At 43.3% G+C, this 17,582-nt stretch overlaps 1 pseudogene; it reads right to left on the bottom strand.

The window, feature by feature from the left end:
* The window catches only part of LOC120990654, a 251,745-nt pseudogene that overhangs the window by 218,956 nt on the left and 15,207 nt on the right, over positions 1 to 17,582 (bottom strand).

Genomic DNA, 17,582 nt, shown 5'->3' with positions numbered 1-17,582 from the left:
TCTCCACCAGACGGAATGACAGCATTTCAAAGGCCAGTAATTTTAAAATTCTGGCATTCAGGGCCAGGGATCGTGGGTGGGTAGCGGGGTACTTCCTCTTCCGCTCCAGTGTTTGGGAGATGGAGAGCTGAACGCTTCCGTGGGACATTGTGGAGATGCTTAGTGACCCAGATGGTGGTGTTGCTGGCAGATCCTCTGTTTGCAGGTTGGCAGGTGGCACTGTCACTCCAGAGGTGGATAAAGAGGCCGAGACTGCAGCAGAAGAGGAAGCAGGAGGAGCCAGAGACCTTTCTTGGTTTTTGAGGTGTCTACTCCACTGCAGCTTGTGCTTTGCACTTAGATGCCTGGTCATGCAGGTTGTGCTCAGGTTGAGAACGTTTATGCCTCGCTTCAGGCTCTGATTGCACAGCGTGCAAACCACTCGTGTCTTGCGGTGGGCAGTAGCAGGTGTACTGTCTAGGGGATGGCCGCTCCGCTTTTGCACCCTGCTCCCGATTCTGCTGTGCTGGTGGATCTGTGTGACCACCGCCTCTTCCTCCGAACTACAGGGTGGGCCATTTATATGGATACACCTTAATAAAATGGGAATGGTTGGTGATATTAACTTCCTGTTTGTGGCACATTAGTATATGTGAGGGGGGAAACTTTTCAAGATGGTGGTGACCATGGTGGCCATTTTGAATCCAACTTTTGTTTTTTCAATAGGAAGAGGGTCATGTGACACATCAAACTTATTGGGAATTTCACAAGAAAAACAATGGTCTGCTTGGTTTTAACGTAACTGTATTCTTTCATGAGTTATTTACAAGTTTCTGACCACTTATAAAATGTGTTCAATGTGCTGCCCATTGTGTTGGATTGTCAATGCAACCCTCTTCTCCCACTCTTCACACACTGATAGCAACACCGCAATAGAAATGCTAGCACAGGCTTCCAGTATCCGTAGTTTCAGATGCTGCACATCTCGTATCTTCATAGCATAGACGATTGCCTTCAGATGATACGAGATGTGCAGCACCTGAAACTACGGATACTGGAAGCCTGTGCTAGCATTTCTCCTGCGGTGTTGCTATCAGTGTGTGAAGAGTGGAAGAAGAGGGTTGCATTGACAATCCAACACAATGGGCAGCACATTGAACACATTTTATAAGTGGTCAGAAACTTGTATATAACTCATGAAAGAATGAAGTTACGTTAAAACCAATGTGAAATTCCCAATAAGTTTGATGTGTCACATGACCCTCTTCCTATTGAAAAAACAAAAGTTGGATTCAAAATGGCCGACTTCAAAATGGCCGCCATGGTCACCACCCATCTTGAAAAGTTTCCCCCCTCACATATACTAATGTGCCACAAACAGGAAGTTAATATCACCAACCATTCCCATTTTATTAAGGTGTATCCATATAAATGGCCCACCCTGTACACAGGTCACTCGCATGACCTCGATTCCATGTGGGGTCGAGGACCTCATCGTCCTCCACATCATCTTCCACCCAGTCTTCACCCCTGCCCTCCTTGTTGGTCTGCACACTATCGAAAGCCCCAGCAGTTGGCACCTGTGTTTTGTCATCATCCGAGACGTGCTGCGGTGGTCCTCCCATGTACTCATGTTGAAACATAAGTGGTTGGGCATCAGTGCACTCAATCTCTTACACTTCTGGGGCAGGGCTAGGTGGATGGCCCTGGGAAACCCTGCTAACAGAGTCATCAAAAAGCAGAAGAGACTGCTGCATGACTTGGGTCTCAGACTGCTTGGCTGATTTGCAAGGGGGGTAAGGTGAAAGACTGATGGACATCGGCTGCAGGTGCCAACTCTGATCTTTCAGCAGGAGACTGGGTGGGAGACAATGTGAAGGAACTGGAGGCACTGTCAGCAACCCAATCTACTATCGTCTGTACTTGTTCTGGCCTCACCATTCGTAGAGCCGCATTAGGCCCGACCAACTACCGCTGAAGGTTCTGTCGCTTACTCGCACCTGAGGAAGGTGTTTCACTTATGCTTGTAGCTGGCACAGATCAACCACGTCCTCTCCCTGCAACAGGAGCTCCACCAGCAGCACAACGACCGGTGCAATGTCCCTTATTTGACGCTCTCATATTTCTAAAATTTAGGATCTTGCCCAAAATGGGTGTTGTTTTAATAACAGAATAGAACAACAGTATCTAACGCGTGTATCTCACAACGACAGATGCAGCAAAGGCTGCAAAATTAATATTTTTGCCCTAAATGGGTGGTTTTTTTTAATACCAGAATAGCACAGCAGTATCTAAATCATGTATCTCACACGTACAGATGCAGACAAGGCCACAAAATAATATTTTTGCCCAAAATGGGTGTTTATTTAATACCAGAATAGCACAGAAGTATGTAAAGGGTGTATCTCACAATGACATATGCAGCAAAGGCTGCAAAATTAAGTTTTTTGCCCTAAATGGGTGTTTTTTTTAATACCAGAATATGACAGCAGTATATAACGCTTGAATTTCCCATGTACAGATGCAGACAAGGCCGCAAATTAAGTATTTTGTCCTAAATGGGTGTTTTTTAAAACCCAGATAATTATAGCTGTATTTCTAGCTTAAATTGCACACTGACTAATGCGGCAGAGGCCCCAGATGGAGGGTATTACCAAAAATTTGTTTTTTTTCAAAGCCCAAAAATTATTGAAGTATTTCAAGCTTATTTTTAACAATCACAGATGCAGCAAAGGCTGCAATATTAAGTATTTTGCCCAAATTGGGTGTATTTTAAATAGCAGAATATGACAGCAGTATAGAACGCTTGAATTTCACACTGACAGATGCAGCAAGGGCTGTAAAATTGTGTATTTCAAGCTTGTTTTAACAATAACAGATGCAGCAAAGACTGCAATATTAAGTACTTTGCACAAAATGGGTGTTTTTTTTACTAACCGAATATGACAGCAGTATATAACGCTTGAATTTCAAATGTACAGATGCAGCAAGGGCTGTAAATTTGAGTATTTTGCCCAAAAAGGTTTTTTTTTTAAACCTAGAAAATTATTGAAGTATTTCAAGCTTGTTTTTACCAATGACAGATGCAGCAAAGGCTACAATATTAACTCCTTAAGGACACAGCCTTATTTCACCTTAAGGACCAGGCCATTTTTTTCTAATCTGACCAGTGTCACTTTAAGTGGTGATAACTTTAAAACACTTTGACTTATCCAGGCCATCGTCACATATAGTATTTCATGACACTGGTAAAATGAAGTCAATAAAATTCATTTTTATTTAAAAAAAAAATACAAAAAATGCAAATTTCCAAGTTTCAATTTCTCTACTTCTATAATACATAGAAATACCTCCAAAAATAGTTATTACTTTACATTCCCCATATGTCTACTTGCTGTTTGGATCATTTTGGGAATGATATTTTATTTTTTGGGGATGTTACAAGGCTTAGAAGTTTAGAAGCAAATCTTGAAAATTTTCAGAAATTTTCAAAAACCCAAGTTTTAGGAAACAGTTCAGGTCTGAAGTCACTTTGCGAGGCTTACATAATAGAAACCACCCAAAAATGACCCCATTCTAGAAACTACACCCCTTACAGAAACACCTCATATGTGGTCGTAAACCGCTGTACGGGCACACGGCAGGGCGCAGAAGGAAAGGAATGCCATACGGTTTTTGGAAGGCAGGTTTTGCTGGACTTGTTTTTTTGACACCATGTCCCATTTGAAGCCCCCCTGATGCACCCCTAGAGTAGAAACTCCATAAAAGTGACCCCATCGGAAACTACACCCCTCAAGGTATTCAAAACTGATTTTAAAAACGTCGTTAACCCTTTAAGTGTTCCACAAGAGTTATTGACAAATCGGGATGAAATTTCAGAATTTAACTTTTTGGGCAAATTTTCCATTTTAATCCATTTTTTCCAGTAACAAAGCAAGGGTTAACAGCCAAACAAAACTCAATATTTATGGCACTTATTCTGTAGTTTACAGAAACACCCCATATGTGGTCATAAACTGATGTACGGGCACACGGCAGGGCGCAAAAGGAAAGGAATGCCATACGGTTTTTGAAAGGCAGATTTTGCTGGACTGTTTTTTTTTACACCATGTCCCATTTGAAGCCCCCCTGATGCACCCCTAGAGTAGAAACTCCAAAAAAGTGACCCCATTTTAGAAACTACGGGATAGGGTGGAAGTTTTGTTGGTACTAGTTTAGGGTACATATGATTTTTGGTTGCTCTATATTACACTTTTTGTGAGGCAAGATAACAAGAAATAGCTGTTTTGGCACCGTTTTTTTTATTTACAACATTCATCTGACAGGTTAGATCATGTGGTATTTTTATAGACCAGGTTGTCACGGATGCGGCGATACCTAATATGTATACTTTATTTATTTATGTAAGTTTTACACAATGATTTAATTTTTGAAGCCAAAAAAAAATCATGTTTTAGTGTTTCCATGGTCTGAGAGCCATAATTTTTTCAGTTTTTGGGCGATTACCTTGGGTAGGGTATGACAATCCATCTTCACTGCTCTGGAAGTAAACAAGGCTCTTCTTCTCTTCAAAGAAATATAATGCAGTTGTTTGGCTGATCCAGGATAATGCCACCCAAAAAATAAATAATCTTATTGGCTTTTAAGCTGGAGATGCAAGGTGACATCAGATGATATGTTGCATTATGACACTACATATAATGACTGTCAATGGGTTCACAACGTGACAAACTATGTCATGACAGTCACATAAATTTCAACATTCTTCTTGGTTGCAGGTCATATGCGACTTTTCCATGATAGAACACAATGCAAGTTATGGTCAACTATAAATTGTGCAGTTTGGCAGGTATTTCTACTGCCAAATCTCAGCTCTAAAATAGCTGCATGACAGCAAGTTGCAGACACGTTTTGAAACTGTTCTGAGACTCACAGCATGTGATACATGTTGCCATATAGCCTGAAACTTAACTTTTGTGAATAAGATGGATTTAAAATTCTATTTGGCTCTAATAGCATTTGCCATATCTAAAAAACAATATAGTTTCTCTTGATCTGCTAAATTTTAGTTCCTTCTTACAAAACATTTTTAAAATATAAAAAAATCAAAATGGCTTTTCTCCTGTGTGAATTCTCTGATGTCTAAAAAGACCTGAATTATGTGTAAAACATTTGCCACATTTTGTACATAAAAATGGCTTCTCTCCTGTGTGACTTCTCCTATGTTCAACAAGATGTGATTTAACTGTAAAACATTTCCCACATTCTGAACATGAATATGGCTTCTCTCCTGTGTGAATTCTCTTATGTTTAACAAGATTTGATTTAACTGTAAAACATTTCCCACATTCTGAACATGAATATGGCTTCTCTCCTGTGTGATTTCTCTCATGTACAACAAGATGTGATCTCTTTGTAAAACATTTCCCACATTCTGAACATGAATATGCTTTGTTTTCTGTGTGACTTCTATCATGTACAACAAGACTTGACTTATCTATAAAACATTTCCCACATTGTGAACATGAATATGGCTTTTTTCCTGTATGAATTATATTATGTTTAACAAGTTTTGATTTATCTGTAAAACATTTCCCACATTCTGAACATGAATATGGCTTCTCTCCGGTGTGATTTCTCTCATGTGTAACAAGATATGATCTCTTTGAAAAACATTTCCCACATTCTGTACATGAAAATGGCTTCTCTCCTGTGTGTCTTCTCATATGTTCAATAAGATGTGATTTATATGTAAAACAGTTCCCACATTCTGAACACGAATATGGTTTCTCTCCTGTGTGAATTCTCTTATGTTGAACAAGATTTGATTTAACTGTAAAACATTTCCCACATTCTGAACATGAATATGGCTTCTCTCCTGTGTGACTAATCCTATGTCTAACAAGATTTGATTTATCTGTAAAACATTTCCCACATTCTGAACACGAATATGGTTTCTCTCCTGTGTGAATTCTCCTATGTTGAACAAGACTTGATTTTTTTGTAAAACATTTCCCACATTCTAAACAGGAGTATGGCTGCTCTGCTGTGTGAATTCTTCTGTGTGTAGAAAGTTTTGATTCTTCTATAAACTCTTTACCGCCCTGAAAGCTTTTATCCCCTTTCTGACCTGTGTTTTTGGTAACAATCTGTAATTGGTCAGGGAAAGGTCCCTCATGATGAGAGGGATTATATAAAAGATCTGTACTGTGAAGTCCTGGGTGTACACTAAGGGTAATGAGGTTTTCTCCTGAGGAGCGCTGCATGATATCTTCAGCTTCTTCTTTATAATTTAGTGATAATACAGCTTTGCCCTTAATATTTTTACTGGAATTATCTGTGAAAATAAAAATTGGAATTTGTGATTATTTTTCAAACTATGCAGTGGACATTACTATTTGGCTGTAATTGGATATAGGGTATAAATGTATAAACCAGCTCTGCCTCTAATGCCACCAGATGTAAGGTAGCTATCCTATATGTTAATGTCCAACCTTTTAAACAGGTCTTGAGGCGTGACTTGGATTATGATTATGTCAGCATCATTAGTGGTCCTTTTAGTGTACCTGCTGCTGAAAAACACACACTGCTCAGTATAAGATGCAGTTTCCCTGGTTCTGCAGTGACAGATCCTTCCTCCAGCAGCAGGGTTAGCGTGTAATTACACCTAATTCCTTCTGCTGTTATTTTACTGCAGCCTGGACTAAGCTTGTGTGAGACAGCAGCAGCGGAGTTGGAGGTACACTGAAAGGAGCATGTCACTTAAGGAACAGATGGATGCTGGGAAGGTACAGAATGAGAAACGAAAATGGAAAATCGCTATGACCTCAAAGGGCTAAGACTCTGATCATCTGAGAATCTAATCATGAACACCATCTACATTTAGAAAAATAGCTTTACCATGAGGTAAATCACACATCTCAGTCTTAAATCACGGACATGACAATTTGGTCTGTATAGCCTAATGGCCGCACAGTCACCAGACCTCTGGTTTATAGACATCTTCAGAATGCAATAGAATAGACAGAGTTAGGTCATCAAACAGAACCTGTAGTAAAGGTTCCCAGCACCTTGTTGGGTCCAGTACACTAAGAATTCAAGATGTTCTAAGGGGAACGAGGATCCTATCAAGAATTAAGAAGGTGGATGTAATGAAGTGTCCTGTGAGTGCAGGTGATCATCACTGAGACGTCTGTGGTCTGTACAATAATCACATGTGACATCGGAGCTTCCTGATAATCATGGAGACTGGAGTGCACCGAAAGGAAGCCAAACACAGAACCAAACATCTTTAACCACTTAATGACTAGGCTGGTTGTCATTAAATGACCAATCTTTATTTTTTTTTTTATTGTTACATTCAAAGACCTAAAACTTTAATATTTTTGTCTGTGGCTGTATGAGGACTTATGTTTCACTACTCCTACCAAAACTGTGACTTGTTTTTTGTGATATGAGTTGTATTTGTCAATTGAATCATTTACTTGTAATTTATTGCTTAGGGTACTTTCACACTTGCGGCAGGACGGATCCGACATGCTGTTCACCATGTCGGATCCGTCCTTCCGCTATTTCGCCGTGTCGCCGGTCCGGTGCAGCACGGCGAAAGCCGCCGGACTAAAAAGTCGGACATGCTGCACCGGAGCTCCGCCCCGTCCCCATTATAGTCAATGGGGACGGAGCGGCGGTCCGGCGGCACGGCGAAATAGTGGAAGGACGGATCTGACATGGTGAACAGGTCGGATCCGTCCTGCCGCAAGTGTGAAAGTAGCCTTAGCTTTTATTATTTTTATTTCTTGAAAGAACATAAAAAGCCCCAGCAGGACTTCCGGTTCCGGCGCCAGCATGTGCTAGGAGCTCCGTCGCCTGTAGCACCACAAAGCGCATTATCCCCTACAAACTGATTGCTCCAACACTACAAGCAGTCAGAAAAATCTACTTTTATAGCCGATCACCGGTATATGGACCAATTCGTAATACCCATGGGGAGCAAATCTAAAAGGAATCCTGCAAAGCTCTGCAAGGCGCCAACAGAGGCCAACATGGCGGCGCAAACAGAAGAAGACGGAGGCTCGCAACCCCCAGTCATAATGGACTCAGAAAACCCTAGTCCAGATACGGAGGGGGATAGGCTGAACATAAACTATAAATATCTAGCTGTGCAAGTTGCTGCCCGCATTCTACCTGACCTCCAGTAAGCTCTCTCCTCCACAGTGTCACAGTCCTGTTCGGCCCTGCAATCCAAGGTCAGACAATATACAACACGCCTTGACGAGTTGGAGGCCAGAGTGGCAGCAGTTGAAGCTGAGAACGAGTCAGCCCAGGCTCACCTCACCAAAGCCCTGGCTGAAAATGCCAGACTCTGGAGCAAGATAGATGACCTCTAATCTCTACATAGGTGGCCTCCCAGAGAGTATCCCAGCCAGAGATCTCACCGCCATCTGTGAGTCTGAACTACCAGAGGCCCTGGGACTATCGACTTGTTGTAAGGTAGAAAGGGCACATAGGCTGGGCCAAAGCATCCCACCTGAAACCAACAATAGACAGAATAGACCATCTGCGACATCAGCTTGTGGTAACAGACCACGTCAAGCGATTGTAAAGTATCTAGATTATTCTGACAAAGCGGCCATATTGCGAGCTTACAAGCAGGGAGGTGGTGTTCTGACACTGCAAGGCCACCGAATTATATTATTTGGAGACTTTTCTGCTAAAGTGACTCGCCACAGATGTGCTTTCGCCCCTATTTGCTCCACACTCTTTAAAAACCAAACCCGCTTCTCTTTATTATTTCCCACCACCTTAAAGACCTTCCATCCAGATGGGTCAACAACAACCTTTGTCGATCAATAAGAGGCCACCCCCGTCCTGATGGGCTCCCGCCAAGGAATCAGAACACTCCCAGCTCTCACCTATACAGAAGAAACCTCGACAACTCTTCAAAAGAGGAGTGATAGGATGGCCACAAGCACTGACCGGACGCCCTCCGGCCAGAAAAGAGGATCTCTTACTCCTAGTCTTCAGGATTTAGGATTAATGAACAGCAACACATCATATTCACATGCTGGGGGTTTGTTGTTGTTAATATGTCGAGAGTATGACCTGAAAATTGTGATTGGAAGCTAACACTAGGTGGGAAACTGTTAGTTGAACTTTAATGTTAGATCTTGATTTTGCCTGTACACCTGATGGCGCCCACGCTGATGGCAGGCGCTGCAAAGACCCGCAAAGACATTGCGCTCTCTGTTCTGACGGGGTGGATTAGTTCAGCACAACGAATGTTTCCCAAATGACTAGTGCTTTGAAGATAGTGTCTTGGAATCTAAAGGGTTTAAGGTCCCCTAGCAAACATATGATGGTCCTGAAACATCTTAGGCGTGTGAAAGGGGACATTTCCCTCCTACAGGAGACTCATTTGTCAGAAAGTGATTTCCTCCGCCTGAAACATCTCTGGGTGGGGGAAGTGTATGGTTCAGAGGCTGTGGGGAAAAAAGCAGAAGTACTTACACTATTGCGGCATGGTCTCCCATACACCGTGCTAACACACAACCATGACGATGTGGGAAGGATCTCACACCTACATCTGACCACTCCAGGTGGTGATATTAGCATATATAATATTTATGGCCCTAATGAGCCTAATGTGGAATTTTTCGTCACCCTTGGAGGGCGTTTATCCCGGGATCCTCTTGAAATGAGAATTATAGGAGAAGACCTGAATGCAGTGGTTAGTCAGGAGGAGGACAGGAGAAGGGGGGGTGGGATGGGGAATAAGCAGGGAACTAAAGATATGAGACTGGCCCATCTCATCAGAGATGCAGACCTAGTTGACACATGGTGACTATTCAACCCTGAGGGTAGGGAGTAGACGTGTTTATCGCATGTCCATTGTTCATGATCATGCCTAGACTACATCTTAATTAATAGGAAGAGTATTGTGTGCTTCTCGGAGCCAAAAATAGAACATATGGTTATCTCTGATCATTTACAGATCTCGATAATGCTCCGGGAGTATATACCTAAGGGAGAAGACTTCCTTTGGCGATTTCCCTCTAACTTGATCAATGATGAGGACTTCTGGGCCCTTCTTCGAGGCTGTTGGCTAGAGTATAAAATGATAACGAGGAGATGTCTAATCCTCAACTACTATGGGATGCGGAAAAGGTGGTACTCCGAGGAAGAATAATGGCCTACATTTACAATAGGAAACGCTCGGTCAAGCTGAAGCTCGCCCAGTTGAGCGACACTCTGAAAGATGCTTACACCGCTTTTCAGAATTGCCCATCCTCTTCCTTGCAGAAACTGTGGCAACAAGCTAAAGTAGAATATAAGATATGGCTTCAACAATGGGAAATCACAATCATGGTGGGAAGCATATTTATTTCTCTATGGAAATAAAGCAGGTAGTCTACTAGCCAGATTAGCCAAGGGACAGAGACCGTCGACCAATATACCAACCCTTAGAGATAGACATGGAGGGGTGAGCTCTCACCCGAAATAAATAAATAAGATCCTGAGAGACTTTTAAGACACTCTGTACGGATCTCCTCTGAAACCAATAGAGGGAGTAGAAGACTGGTTGAAAGACTAGATGGGAATTGTATTAGGCAGTATGGGATTCCGTGGCCCATTTCGGCAATATCTTACGGCACCATATACTAATCCTCAAGCTAGAATACATACCCTTGGACTTCTCTTCAGCCCTTTCAGCTTGTGCAAGTGCACAAGGTGGGGCTGCCCACTTTCCCCACTTATATTCAACCTGGCAATAGAACCATTGTCCCTCAAATTAGGAATAAGAAAAAATATAGAGGGCTTTAGGATAGGCAGTACAGAGATCAAACATGCACTCTTCGCTGATGACCTGTTGGTCTTCTTGGAACACCCATGCAGAGACTTGAAACACCTATTCCAGCTCTTGGCAGAGTTTGGCAACCTGTCAGGTTTCAAGGTAAATGCAACCAAGTTGGAGCTTCTGTTCCTGGGCTGCAATCCATCAAGGGAAGGAGACCAACCTCTAGACATGCCAATACAAATAGCTTCCAGACCCATAAAGTATCTGGGTATCCACATTGGGAAACGACAAGAATCCCTGTATATATTAAACTATTCACCACGGATTAAAAAGATTCTAGTTGATGTAGAGAGCTGGATAAAATATCTATTGTCACTGGGGGGAAGGTCAGCTTTTAAAAATGATGTGTATACCAAAGCTCCTCTACCCCATGGAAACCATTGCTCTCCTCCTTAAACACTCTGATATTAACACTCTGGAATCTGCATTTAGATCTTTCCTATGGGCGAGAAGGAGGCCTAGGATATCGCTGGCTAAGTTTCAACTACCCAAAACTTTTGGAGGCCTAGGATTGCCGGACCTGAGGTGTTATAACTTGGCCAGCCTTATGAGATACAGGACTGACTGGATCTTTGGCACTAACTTCTATACCAACCATACCCTGGAGGCACAATTAGTGCACCCATGGAAGCTAGAGGCATTATTACACACCAAATTTGTGGCAATACCTTCTTCAGTTAGAACCACTTTATTAGTGAAAGATACCATAGCTGCTTGGAAAGGGTCACGTAAAATACTCGACCTACCTTTCATGCATCTGGGGACACCCGGAATTCATAGCAGGGTTAGAATCGAAACACTTTGTGAGATGGAGGGCTGCAGGAATTAAGTATGCAAAGGATGTGTGGAATATGCAAGAAAAGCGTTATTATTCTTTCACTGAACTTAAGGAACTACATCAGTTAGGGAATGAACACCTGTTAGCATACCTCCAACTCAAGGGGTTCCTCAGAAATAGAGTTCTAGATCTCACTAAGAAATTCACTTCCAATAATTTTCACCATCTGTTAGGTCAGGGACATAGGAAAAAAATCACTATCGGAACTGTATCAGGGAATTAGGGACACCAAGCAGGAAAATTCTGCAGAAAAGCTCTTCCCCCAATGGAAGAAGGAGTTACCCTCCATGGACACTAAAAAAAGGTGATTCTGCAGGGCTAGGACAGGATAAGAAAGGTAATCATTAATGAGGGGAGGAGAGAAACACATTTCTGGATGATCCACAGGGCAATAGATGAATTCCAGTATGCTTCCCACATTCAATCCCAGACCAGACTGACTAACTGCTCGAGGCTCTGATCTGTACCATGGGGTATGGTTTTGCCCAGAATCGAATACATTTTGGAAATTAATCAGGTCACAAATTAACCATCATCTGAGAATATCGATTCCACTGACTCCCGAACTCATTCTGTTCCATGTTCCTCCTGAGGGGAGGATATTACCCCCAATAATCCACATCTCACTCCTAGCGGCTAAACGATGCCTCTTCAGAGATTGGCTACAACCCCGTGTCCCATCAGCGACAGATGTTTTCCGCCACATTAAAATATGCTTCGATATGGAAAGAGTAGAGGCAGAACAGTACAAGGGAAGGTATGTTAGGACATTTTTGGGAGATGGGAGGTCTTTGTCAATGCGATGTTCTCGGATGCCAAATTAAAAGACCTGATGAAACCCTTTGTGTCTTCTGAATGGTACCTTAAGGGGAAAACTGCAAACACCCTGGGGAGACTTCGGGTGGATTAAAGATTAGCAGGGAATATGATTCTGTCGAACGGAGAGAGCGCTGAGAGGGGGAGGGGGAAGGTTGGGGGTTTACATGTTGTCATGTTATTATACTTGATTACATACGATGGACTGAATGTTCAACCTAAATGAGGACTTTCTTCGGTGACCGGCTTACTGTACATGTAATTGATCTAGTGTATGTTGTATTGACATGAAAATGTAAAAACTCAAAGATTATATTTTTTTTTAAAAGCCCCAGCAATTGTCTCATTTTTTTTTTTTTTTTGCTGTTTTCTTTGGCGTTCTGTTATAAAGGAAGTTTAACCCCTTAGTCACCAGCCTGTTTTGGGACTTATTGACCAAGCGTTTTTCTATATAGCTGTATGCTTGTTTTTTTGCGGGAAAAGTTGTAATTTTGAATGGTTCTATTTTGGGGTACACAACTTTCTGCTAACTTTTATTAACTCTTTCTGGGAGGGAGATGGGAAAAACAGCAATACTACTACAGCGTTTGTACGTTATACATTTTACGGCGTTCATTTTTCGGCAGAAGTAACATAATATCTCTATTCTCTGTGTCAAAACGATTACAGTGATACCAAATACATATAGTTTTTTTTATGGTTTACTACCTTTTTGCCATAAATTCCCTTTTTTTAAGGAAAATAATGTTTTTGCATTGCCGCTTCCCAAGACCCATAACTTTTTTATTTTTCTTTCTATGGAATTGTGTGAGGGCTTGATTTTTCATTGGCATCTTTTTGGAGTAAGGGTACTTTCACACTTGTGTTGTTGGATTCCAGCCGGCAGTTCCGTCGTTGCAACTGCCTGCCGGATCCGGCAATCTGTATGCAAATTGATACCATTTGTATTCGGATGTGGATCTGTCTCACAAATGCATTGCAATAACGGATCAGTCACTCCAGTTGTCATCCGGAAAAACGGATCCAGTATTTATATTTTTCATATTTTTAAAGGTCTGCGCATGCGCAGACCGCAAAACCATATCCGTTTTGCCGGAACACTTGGGGCCATGTCCGGCATTTATGCATTTCAATGGAAAATAATGCCAGATCCGGCATAAGTTGCAGAATTTTGGACGGAGAAAAACCGTACAGTGACCAAACTGAAGACATCCTGATGCATACTGAACGGATTGCTCTCCATTCAGAATGCATCGGGACAAAACTGATCAGTTTTTTCCCGGTATTGAGCTCCTAGGACGGAACTCAATACCGGAAAATTTTAACGCAAGTGTGAAAGTACCCTAAATTACACTTTTTGATCGCTTGTTATTGAATTTTTTCGGTGGAAACTGAGAATAAATGTGAAATTCTATCATATTTTTTTAGGGGTAATTTACAGGATATTTTTGTAGTCGCAGCAATACCAAACATATAGGGGAGATTTATTTTTTTGCAATTTTTTAAAAATGAAAAGGGTATTTTCAATGGAAAAAAGCATATTTTTTTAATGTCATTTTTTTTATTTAATAAATGTTTGTTTTTTTCCACTTAATAGTCCCACAAGTAGACTATAACAGACAATTTTCAGATTGATTTTTAAAATGCGATGCATTATCCCTATATTTCACTGCATTTTAATGTCTGCTATACTGACACTGACCAGCAGGTTGCACCAGAGAGGCACAGCCTGCTGGAAACTACTCAAGGCAGGCTTGAGGCCTTCATAAGACCCCAGCCTGCCTTTACACACATCAGCACCGCACAATCGCATTTGCAGGATGCCCATGCGAGACAGAGGGAGTCCGCTCCCTATGTCAGTGCTTTACATGCAGCGGGCGCCATGTAAAGCGTTAGACTGCACTTCTGTCGGTCCGGGCTGTTAGAGCGGGACTGCGGCTCTCATGTGAGAGCCAGGTCCCCGCTCCCCTGTGAAAAATCAGCGGCCCAGACTAAGGCCCCTTAGTGACCGCCGTAATAAGGCGTATGGGTGGTCAGTAAGGGGTTAAAGAAGTAACTGTCACATTCTGTCTAAAGAGGCGGGGCAACAAAGAGCGGAAGTCATGTGGTCGGCAGATGTCAGCTGGATAGGGGAACCCTTCATGATGTAATGGGGACATCTCCAATCAAGGAGCAGCAGCCGGTGATCAGATTCTCCTCCTGCCTTGAAGGCACCAAGGACAGAACCTGAAGTCACTTTCTCCATTCATGATTCCATACCTGTGGTGACATCTCCTGGAATGTCCTCCTCCACCTCACTCTTACACGGGGGATCGCCCATCATCCTGTCTTCTTCATCTTCCACTTTAATATCAGTCAGGTCTTCCCCCTGATTTGTCATCTGTAACAATTCAGCACAATACAGCGGACAGGTGGGAAATCCAACAGATCCACAGAAGAGACCCCCACAATCTATGACCCCTCTATAACTGTAGGACCCCCCTATATAGATGTGTATAGGGCTCAGCTTCATCTACCTGAGGGTTCTCTGGGACCTTCTCTTCTGGACAGTCCTGGGAATACAGAGGACGGGGACATCTCTCTGGTGGATTTCTCCTCCTGGATCCATCTGTGGAGACACAAGCACACAGTGACTGAATACATGGCCTCCTGTAGATCTGTCTATAGATCAGACTCTTCTTTCAGCTCCTTCACTTCTAGGTTTAGTTATCGGGGTAAATAACAATATTCTGTTCCTCACCACCTGTGCTGAGATGCCCTAAGCATCTGAAAAGGAGCAATGGTAGAATAATCAGTATCTGAAGAATCACATTACATCATGTGCAGTGGCGGATTACAATAGGGACGTTCGCGTCGGCAGCCCCGGGCCCAGCGCCGCTGGGGGGCCCAGCGCCGACCTGAACGCACACATACTGCGGCGGGGCATGGGAGCGCATAGCTCCCTGTCCCGTCCGCGATCACCGCCATAGGCTTCAGGCCTTGTAGGCCTGAGGCCTATGCGGTAGAGAAATCCCGGCGAAGGCGTGCGTGATGACGTCATCATCGTGCGCCTGTGCCGGGACGCAGCACTGTGACACGCCTGCCTCATCCCGCCTTCCTCTGCAAGCAAGCGCCTGGCCCTGGACATAGGTGAGTATTTATCTTTTCATTTTTTTGTTCATTTTTTATTTCATGTGCCTACTTGGGGGGGGGGGGGGGGCAGTGTGGGGACAAATTACTATGTGGGGGCAGTGTGGGGACAAATTACTATGTGGGGGCAGTGTGGGGAAAAATTACTATGTGGGGGCAGTGTGGGGACAAATTACGGTATGGGGCAGTGTGGGGACAAATTACGGTATGGGGCAGTGTGGGGACAAATTACTATATGGGGCAGTGTGGGGACAAATTACTATATGGGGCAGTGTGGGGACAAATTACTGTGTGGGGACAAATTACTATATGGGGCAGTGTGGGGACAAATTACTATGTGGGGGCAGTGTGGGGACAAATTACTATATGGGGCAGTGTGGGGACAAATTACTATATGGGGCAGTGTGGGGACAAATTACTATATGGGGCCGTGTGGGGACAAATTACTATATGGGGCAGTGTAGGGACAAATTACTATGTGGGGGCAGTGTGGGGACAAATTACTATGTGGGGGCAGTGTGGGGACAAATTACTATGTGGGGGCAGTGTGGGGACAAATTACTGTGTGGGGACAAATTACTATGTGGGGGCAGTGTGGGGACAAATTACTATGTGGGGGCAGTGTGGGGACAAATTACTATGTGGGGGCAGTGTGGGGACAAATTACTATGTGGGGGCAGTGTGGGGACAAATTACTATGTGGGGGCAGTGTGGGGACAAATTACTATGTGGGGGCAGTGTGGGGACAAATTACTATGTGGGGGCAGTGTGGGGACAAATTACTATGTGGGGGCAGTGTGGGGACAAATTACTATGTGGGGGTAGTGTGGGGACAAGTTACTATGTGGGGGCAGTGTGGGGACAAATTACTATGTGGGGGCAGTGTGGGGACAAATTACTATGTGGGGGTAGTGTGGGGACAAGTTACTATGTGGGGGCAGTGTGGGGACAAATTACTATATGGGGCAGTGTGGGGACAAATTACTATATGGGGCAGTGTGGGGACAAATTACTATATGGGGCAGTGTGGGGACAAATTACTATATGGGGCAGTGTGGGGACAAATTACTATATGGGGCAGTGTGGGGGCAAATTACTATATGGGGCAGTGTGGGGACAAATTACTATATGGGGCAGTGTGGGGACAAATTACTATATGGGGCAGTGTGGGGGCAAATTACTATGTGGGGGGAACTATTGTGTGGGGGAAATTGCCATGTGGGGACAGTGTGGGGTAATTTCTATGTGGGGACAGTGTGGGGTAATTTCTATGTGGGGACAGTGTAGGGTAATTGCTATGTGGGGGCAAATTACTATGTGGGGGAAGTGTGGTGGAAATTACCATGTGGGGGCAGTGTGGTGGAAATTACTATGTGGGGGCAGTGTAGGGCAAATTACTGTGTGGGGGGCAAACTACTATATGGGGGCAGTTTGGGGGGAAATTACTGTGTGGGGGCAAATTACTATGCAGGGATTACTATGTGGGGGCAGTGTGGTGGAAATTACTATATGGGGGTGTTGCTATTGGGGAGGCACTGTAGGGGCAATTCTATTATTTCTGGGGACACTATACAGGGATTATTGACTGGAGCACAATAGAGGGTGGTATTATTACTCGGGGTCTCTAGGGGACATTATTGCTACTGTGGACACTATAGGAACATTTGGGGTAATTTATCAAACTGGTGTAACGCAGAACTGGCTTAGTTGCCCATAGCAGCCAATCAGATTCCACCTTTCATATTTGACAGCTCTTTTGGAAATCCAGTTCTACTTTACACCAGTTTGATAAATTACCCCAATTATGTCTATTAGGTTCCCTATTTTTTCAGCAGTATAGTTCCTGGAGCATTGGGGAGCACAACGGGCACAGTATTGGGGGTGGCAGGATGACACTGTGGGGACACCAGGATGGGAGGTTGATGGAAAAATTGAGAAATCGAACGTGTCTGTGTTACAAACTGT

Source organism: Bufo bufo, chromosome 2 (assembly GCF_905171765.1).
Source record: "Bufo bufo chromosome 2, aBufBuf1.1, whole genome shotgun sequence".
NCBI classification, from domain to species: Eukaryota; Metazoa; Chordata; class Amphibia; order Anura; family Bufonidae; genus Bufo; species Bufo bufo.
Note: the sequence above shows the minus strand (reverse complement) of the source record. Positions and strands in the feature narration are given on the sequence as shown.